Genomic DNA, 9435 nt, shown 5'->3' on the forward strand with positions numbered 1-9435 from the left:
CAAATGAGTAATGGTTCGCTGTTCATTTGAACAGCAGCACCCCAAGGAGTTGCTGCAGCTTAAGATGGTGACTGTGATGGTTCCTTGTAACTTGCTGAAGGTAGAAAGGGCACAAAGTGTTGTAGCCCTGTAGCAGCCACTGTAGTATTAAAAGGTAAAAGTGTGGAAAAGCCTCCCCAACCTCACACAAGGGGCTGGGAGGGAAAGAAAGAGAAAGAGCCAAGTGTCTTTGCCTTACACTATGTCATGCAACTCAAGTTCTTCGTCAGAGAGCCCTAACACAACTTTCTGCTCCCTGGAACATCAAGAGAACAATGTCCCTCTCAGATACCCATGTTAATTTCAAAGGCAGCTAACTTCTGCGAGATCAAACTTGGGCAGCAGAAGGAGCATGCATGTAAGAAATAATAGGAACAGAAGAGGGACAGCTCAAATAACTCACTGAAAGAAAAATTCTGGCTAAAGCTGAGTTGCAGCTTCTGGCTTGGATTATCTGAGCTGCAGAAGAGATTCTCACAACTCTTGTAAATGGAAACAGTTTTTTTCTTCAACAAGAAATAATTTAAGGTTTCAAAAGCTTCTAGAGATCTTTGCAGCAAAAGACTATTCTTCTATGTGTTCACTGAAAAGAATTCTTTTTTTTCCCTTCCTATCAGCAAATAAGTTTTCCTTTATTGAATAAATGTTTTTCTTTCTTTCTTCAAACTGCGAAACTTAGCTTCAGTGCCAACGTGTGCTTTGTTTCACAGAAATTTTGTCATCAGTACTCCTGCCAACTGTGGTGTTACTGCCAGTGTTGGGATATCTGGAGTTTCACTTCAAGCCCCAGAACAAGTGACTGTATGACTCAGTTTCTACATCTTTTCATCTAAGATTTTAGCCCTCCTAGTTGCAGAAGAAAACTTGAAACATGACCAAAGAGCACTCTAGAGAATGAAAGGACTCTCTGTTTTAAAATACCATTATTTTGTAGTCCAATAAGGGTTGGGGTAGCATGAGTTATGTATTCATTTTTGCCAGTGTGGTATTTCATTATTAAAGGGAAACCATTTACAGCCACAGTGGATTTGCAGTTACAGCTTTATTGATCTCTGACTGTATTTATATATTCTTTCTTAGTTCACATTGCTTGGAGCATAACATTGCCTTTTCATGCACAGTTTTCCTATGAGGTTCAAATAATCCCCTTCAGATTTAGAGAATGTAAAAATTTTATATATTGTTCAATATCCTTGAAGCACCACTGCATAAAACAGGTAATAATGTGGACAGCAAAGTGCTACCTTGCTGTAGGCTGCTGGCAATTTCCAGTGTGGGTGTGAAGAGTCAATTTGTCAAAGTCTTTACAAAAGCAAAAATAAAAAGGTACAAAAAATATACAATCTTTGGTGTTTTACTAAAGTGAAGAAACAAACACACTGACTAAGTTTTTCAGCCTTTCCCATTGATGCTTGCTATCCTTTCCATTGATGGTTATTTTAACTCTTATAGCAGAATGATAAAAAAAGAGCAAATTAACCTCAAACTCTATTGTTTTACTCCATCTGTATTTTAGCAAACACACGTAAAGCAATATTGCACCAGAAATTACCTATGACTTACCTGTACATTTCATTATACTTACTGCCATAATCAGGGTAAATTTGCATTGAGAAATACAGTTGTAACAGAGCAGGAATATTTTGTTTAGTTATGCTTTCTGTCCTTTTAAAAATTGTTTTTAAAAGTACTTGGGTTTTAGCCTATTACATATATTAAAATTTTTATATAAAAGTAGAACTTGAATTTAGCAGTAGAAAACCAAGATATTTAATTGGCTATGTGTAGAAGTTTCTCTAAAATTCATGCTGTGGGACATATTAAAATGTAGACATTTTGTTCTGAATTTTTAAATAGAAACACTGGAATATTTCATGGACTAGAAATGTCATTATCCAAATCCTGCTGCAGAAAATAATGTTAAAAATATTAAAGACCAGGCTCATAAATGTATTTAGGTGCTTAAAAAGCCAAGATAGCCACCTTTTCTTTGTAGGAATGAACTTCTTCAATCTCAATGACTTGATTTAGAGACAGCTGTTAATATGAAAAATTCCACTAAATCTCTAAGTGCCTTTATGTAGGCAACTAAAGACAAAAACACATTTAGTCTGTGGGGTTTTTTATTCACAAAACATTTTTTCAAGGCCAATAGAACTACTGCATCTCTGGCTATCAGAGGATTGTTTATTTGTTCTACCTACAGACTCTGTAAGAATATCCATTACCACAGAGCTGTTTTTCCTGCTCTTTCCTACTACATGTCTTTCCCACTCTTACACACCTGGAACCCTACTGATACACCACAGGGACTCAAAACATATTTGAAGGATCTGGCTCAATGTTTATTCACTTGCAGTAGGTATAAATTTGGCCCATATTTGTAGAAATTGAGTTGTAATGTGCAGCTTCACAGCCAAGGTCCTTCCAAGGGCAGCATCCTAGGTCCATTCTTTCACTGTTGGTGAGCTACTGGTGGGTAGATATTTGATTTTATTAGTCAGAGAGAAACTTAAGCAGAACTACTGTGGCTGCGAGGAGTAAGTTACAAAGGGGAAAGTTACTGCAGTCCTAAGTCATATTTCACGCTTAGATACGGGCAGTCAGAAGAGCTGGAAGAGAGAGACCATAAACAGTTGTTCTAGGGATATGAAAACCAGTGGGTTTGCAAACTTAGAGCAAGGAACTTCATGACATGTAAAGGACTCACACAGAATGTGTTTATAGGATCTGCATCCTGTCCTGAGCTAATGAAATGGGAAACAGTGAGTCAGACTCAGTTTCTCATGTTATTCGAAGCGCATGGAATGATTATTATGGCTGGCTGTCTCAGAAGAAACAAAACACAAATATGTGTTTGAACCATGCCTTTATTTTCCAAAAGGATGGATAAATCCAACTGCTATCTATCCAGAGATATAGTTCATCTTTATTGTGGTAAACTGCAATGAGATCATTCTTCTTGAGCCTAGTTATAAAACTATGGTATGAGATTGCAGTGGACTCCAGAACTGAAAAGCAAGACATGTTTTCTGTTCCAATTGTACTTGTCATTTTTACTGTGTAAGATGTTGTTAGACATTAAGCTGCTGAGCAGAGTTTCTGTGGTTTCTCTTTTCCATTTAGTTTCCTCTGCACAAGCAATGGAAAAATGTATCAGATTTCTCGTCAGTCTTATGAGGGGATACTCTGTGCATTGGTCTGTCTAAGCTAGAGTTTCTAACAGTGTCAGCTTTGCTTTTTAGGCCACTAGCATCAGAAACATCTTAGAACACTATAAAATATCTGATTATAAAGAGCCTATTGTACTTAAATACAAACACTTATAGCTTTCCTAGCAGCCAACACTATTACTATGCTAGTATTCCAGCATGTATCATAAGCCTAAATTTTCATCCACTCACTAAAGGAGTCACTGATAAAAATGTGTCCAGAGTCCTCATTGCTCAGTTTTGTTTCTGTTCATAAATGTTGTGAGATTTGCAGGGCTTGGGCTGCCTAGAAGACCCTGGGAGCTTCTGAGCTGCAGGTCATGGGGCTGGAAAAAGGAGAGTTACAGGAGATTTGGCAGCTGCACAGAATTTAATGTTAGGCAGATAGAGAGTACACAGGAATAGCTGGGCCAGCACACTCATTTCCTGCATCTCTTATTCCATCAAAAAAAGTGAGGTAAAGAGATGTTTCGCAATGAACAGCTTCTTCTGGAGCTTAGAGCAAAAAGCCAGAATTCACATATCATGAATCTGAGACTAAGTTATACTCCAAGGTGATATCTATCAGACATTTCTTTGAACAGAGCCTCTCAAACTAAGACAGCTCTTCTCTGCTTTGCATTTTTCCTTGTGCAACTTTTTTGGTTTGTTTGCAGCTACCTACAATCTCCTGCAATCCAACTTCCAGCATTGATAGGCTTGAACTCTTTGTGGCTTAACCTCCTTATCCAGAACAGCTATTGCTGCTGCTCCTCTGTGTCTGGCTTCCCAAGTCTTCATTCCTTTGGTGTATTTCAGACTTCCTGTTGTCGCTATCAGAATGAGTCCTGCTGGCAAGCATTTTTTGACACATGCAAAATACAATGCATGTCTGGCCTGATAAGGAAACAACGTTGCCAAGAAAAGTAGGTAAAATCCCTGTGCCAAAATATACCCCCAGCATTCCAGCTTCCTAGAAGACTGCATATCTCCCCCTTCACAGATATCAAACATTTTCCTGTTCTTTGCATTTCTAGTTTCCAATTTATCCAGCAATCCAGTTGGGAATAAATGCTTCCCACAGCATTTAAGAGTTAGTCAGTAAGTAGCCAACTGAAAATAAAAGCATCTTGGGCACCTGCTAAAAGCAGGTATTTTAGATCATCAACAAATAGCTAGAAAACACACAAAAAATATTTCACGCATCCATGCTTTTGGCAATCTCTTATATTGCTGGGCAGTTTGTCATCAGGAATGCACTGACTGACATTCATCTGTGCTTATGCTCATCTAAACTTTTGCTCCAGACAGCTGGGATAAGACTACATCTATTTTAAGGGAAAAAAAACCCTACACCAAACAATAGTTAAAAATGAACTACCAGCACTTCTGTGCTTCACATACTGCACTACAGGCTGTCCACTAGCAATGAAAACTGCCTGTAGTAACAAAAAGCTGTTAATAAACCACTACATATTATGCCAATCACCTTTTAAAATGAAGTTTATGGTATACACTGTCAGACATTTGGAGTTATAAAACTATGCTCGGGGACATTAACACCATGGGGTCTTTGCAGCAACAACACCCTATCTCAATTTAACATTCAAAAGTGCTGCTTCATAGTCCAGACCTGTACAAATTAATTTGGGGTACCATGACCAGATGGCTAGGCAAAGAACAGTTTTTAGACATTGCTTCTCTCCTACATCTCTCCATGAAGAACAGGACCACGTACAACCTATGTGTTATGCTCCAGCAGGTTAAGATAATTTATTTTCCTTTACAGTTGGATCAGATTAGGAGACTGTTAATTCCTATAGCTCATCTAGAATGCAAAACCCCAGTGACTTCTGGTAAATCAAGAGGAGTTATGCTCAGAAGTTCAGCACTTTGGACATTGAAATTAATACTTTGCTTTCATTTTTGTTCAGTGCTGGGAGTAGCAGGTGGACAACAATTACTTCTGCAGATGAGTTATTTTTGTTCCTTGAGGGATGGGCAAAGAAAGGAGGAACAATGTCAAGGCTGTGACAATGCTATTCACACAACCATCATTTCAGGCTGAGTACCCTCATCACGTTAATGAAGGAAGTAAGCACTCAATAAAAGCACAGCATATTGTTTCCATCTGACTTTCTACTGTCTGAATAGCTTGGCTGAAGATGAAGTGCCATCACTAGGAGCACACAAAAGCAGGTTAAGTGTCTACCTGAGATAAAGCACCATGGTTTCAAGCAGAAATCTGACTTGTATTTCTGTAGAGCTCTTTCTATTCTCAGAGTCTTGAGGTAGAATCTCAGTCTGGAAAATTTATCATTTATCAATTTATTAATCCACTACTTATCCAACTTCTGTCATCACCCACAGATATGCAGAGCTATTTTCAGCCTGCATGTCCGGACCGTAGCTGGAGATCCTGGGGGTTAGTCCATCAGAGTAACAAGATGAAGTGCAAAGTCTACCTTTGGCTGCCCTAGGTGTCAGTTCCTTAACATGGCCTGTCAAATCCATGTGTTAGCAAAAGATGGGTAGAAACAGCCCAGACCTGTGACATGATATCCTGTATTGTCACATTTACTGAAGTGGATATGATGACTGCACAAAACTCCTCCTCTGCAGGAGTATTACTGTACTGACAGAAAGTTCACTTTTGCAGAGTACCTTCATCTGTGTGTTCTGCATTAGGAGAACTGTAAAGTATTGGCACTTGTTCAGTACTCCTTGAGGAAATATAAGATTTTTATTTCATTTAATTGGCATAACCATTTTCTGTCATCCTCAGTGCATGACAGAACTTTATGAGACTAGAGACTGTTTCGACCTAGCTTACAGCTGCTGGAAATCACTATATAACCTGATACTTGGATCAGCATGCAGCTAGGACTGGATCAGCTCAGTGCTTGAAAGCAAAAAAAGCATTGGAAAGTACATATGTTATGGAAGTAATATCTATAGACATTAGAGCTGCTCCAGCAGAACACCAATGAGCTAGGGGCAAGAGGAGCAACACCTCACTGCAGCCAGCCCCTGCTCTGTGGTTTCCCTGCTTTGATTGAGTACATCTATATAGCAATCATACCTTCCTTTTGTTGGTTTGGTTGGGTTTTTTTTGGAAAGGGAAGGGGAAAGGAAAGCTCCTGCACTTCAGTCTCTTGGTAGCAACTGGTGTTAGAGGTACTTTCATTTCTCTGGGATCTTGTTGTTTGGCTGGGAAGCCCTGGGGTGAGTCACTGAGCCACCTACCACAAAACAACAGGAAGAGTCACAAAATTCTTCAAGAACAACAGTGTCTGGGAGGTGTTTTCATCCAGGCTAGATTGCTGGTTGCTGACAACTCTTGCAACTGCATTAGAAATATGCTTCTTTAAGGCCATATTTTTATTTTATTCCCTCTTCTAAAATGGATCTTTTTCACAAATCTTTTGAACAGTAGAGGTGATGGAACACTATTTATCAAGCTTAAAATTTAGTGAGTTTTTCTACATTTTGCTATAAGATCTGTTTGATAAAGAATTGCTTAAATATTTGATCATCTTCACAGCTGGTGACATATATGCTTTCAATGCATGTTTTGAAAAAACATGTAAATAGCAGTATTTGCTGAGGAATTTAACTAAAAATAATGTTTCCTGGTGCCCAGCCAGACCAGATCTGTGCTTAAGCCAGGCCAGATCTGCTCTGTAGATAAAGTTACTGGGAAGATTTATCAGATCCTTCCAGACCAGCCTAACTGTACTCCCAGTGAAGTCAATGAAAAAAAAAATCCAGAACCATCCTTTCAACAATTTTGGTGAGCAGCAATAGGACTGATTACTTTGGAAAAATCTGCTCATGTCTATTCAATATTTACTTCAATGACAGGTTAACAAATCCATATTTTGAGTGTGTAATCATTATTCCTATTAAATTCAGCTGGACATCTAAATGCTGAAAGTTATACATTCAAGTGTTCATAGAAACAGGCCCTGAACAAGAAACAGTGGCATGCAAATAGCAGCCTTGTATTTCTGTTTTCTGCAAATCTACAGAATCCTACTCCAGTCTCATACTGCTTTCCCATACACATTACTAGGTTGGCCTCACTCAGGGTGGCCTCACTCAGGGTGGGGATTATATGGAATAGGGATAATCTTTATTTCCATTGGGCATTAGCCCAGTTTATGTGACAGAACGGAACCTGCAAGTTAGAAACAATACCAACAACAGGAATTTTCTATAACAACAGGAATTTTCTATCACATCAGATCTAGGGCTGAGGTTTTTGTGAACTTGGTGAACCATTAGCCTGTGGCATTCACTGGGTATGAAAACAAGCAAGCATATGCAATTCTAACTATCAGGGCATGGAATGAGAAGCATACATCCCATTCCCTTGGAAAGGTGAGGCAGATGTGATCTCTGTGTCAATAAAACACCTGATATTGCACTTCTGCAACTCAGCTGCTTCTTGTGCAGGAATCAGCTCTCTCTCATAACCACATGTGACCTCGCTAATGTGACCTATAGTTACCTGAGTGCCCAGCTGTAACCAAATATACCCCCTTGCATAGAGACTTGTCATGGTAATAAAGCACTCTTAGGTGGCCAATTCTCCTGTGTTCTATACCTCCCATAACAATATGGAGCTAAAAGATTGACTGAACACCTCTTTTTTCTTGCTTTGACTTTTGCAAGACTTCTAACATTTTGTTTCACAGTTTTCAGCAGTTTTGACATGCTTTCCATTTCCCTGTAACAAACATTACTTCTGTTGGCCTTTCCCCCTCTGTTGTACCTCTATACATTCTTCTCCCCTTTGTATCTGCATTGAAAATCAGCAATATTTTTCCATGATTGCACAACAGGCAATACAGTTCATACTTAGCTGGAGTGGGTTCTGGCCATATGACTGCCTGGCAGACCAACACAACTGAGGTCTCCCTAGCCAAATTATCCTCTTGGAGGTCATGAAAATATGATAAATACTTGGCCAGGAGAGAAAAATGAAGATAGAGCTTATACTTCTGCAGCTGGCTGATATTCCTACTTAAGTTACTAAGGAGAATTATATCAGATGTGCAAAAGCTGGGGCTACTTTACTGCTAACATCCTCCTTCAGTTTAATGCAGTTTTCACTTTTTGCCAAATGCATTTCCTTGGTCTGTAAAGCAGGGAGAACTGCTGGCAGACTTCAGTCAGTAAATCTGAAATCCTGTAATATTCAGTGATGGTCTTTGGGATAGGTTTGGGCAAATGTATTGCCAACACTATCTATTAACACAAGACATTAAGAGCAGTTTCTTGTATTTGGAAAATAAACTTCACAGAAATAAAAATACATAAATCAGGAATGAGCTAAAACTCAGTGTCAGCACGCTCCAAAAATGAGTGTCTAATGTAAGGCTCCTAAATCCTTCTTAGCCGCCAGGATTAGTAGCTTGATCTTTGCTACTGGTAACTACCCAGCAGATTCTGGGAAAGTAGCTCATTTAGGCACCTAAATGTTAGGTTTAGGAATCTAATTTCGGCCTCTAAAATAAGAGCACCAGGATTTTCAGTTACTATTAGAGTTTTACTTTCAGGTCAAACACAAAATCAGAAGGGCTCTAATTTTCTACTTCCACTTTAGATACAATCCCAAATGTCATCACTGCCATAATATTCTGTAGGTGGACGAGAGAAATTATGGCAGGGCCCATGGAGGAACACTGAGCACCAGAACAACTCTGGTGCCACAGCCTCGCTTCCTTTCCTCCTTCTGCTTCTTGTGAAGTGCTCTCAGGTCTTGCTGTGTTTGCCCCAGTTGCTTCCTTCCTTTTCTCTTGTTATCTGTGCAAAAGGCACTCACGGCTTATCTGTCTGCCAGGACTCCAGCAGGGCCACACAGGCTGTCACGTAGCTTCCAGCCCATGCAGTGGCACCATTCCCACCTTCTGCAAGACAAGGGACCCCTGAGATCCCAGGGACCTCCTATGCTCCAGCAGCTGAAATGAACTGCTTTTTTCTGCTGAAGAAGTGGATTTGCCTCTGCTATGCAACTGGAAATAGGATGCTCTACAAGGAATTGGAAGAAAAAAACCCCAAAATAAGCTATTTTGATTGGCTACTTTTAAAGAGGTTCTGTATTCCTTCTCAAGACTCTCCAGAACACAAAAAGCATAACTCCAGAGTATGCTTGAAATCAAAACCAAGGCTAAACTTAAGCAGAAGCCAAAGCCAAACC

This window comes from Vidua macroura, chromosome 4 (assembly GCF_024509145.1).
Source record: "Vidua macroura isolate BioBank_ID:100142 chromosome 4, ASM2450914v1, whole genome shotgun sequence".
In the NCBI taxonomy this organism is placed as follows: Eukaryota; Metazoa; Chordata; class Aves; order Passeriformes; family Viduidae; genus Vidua; species Vidua macroura.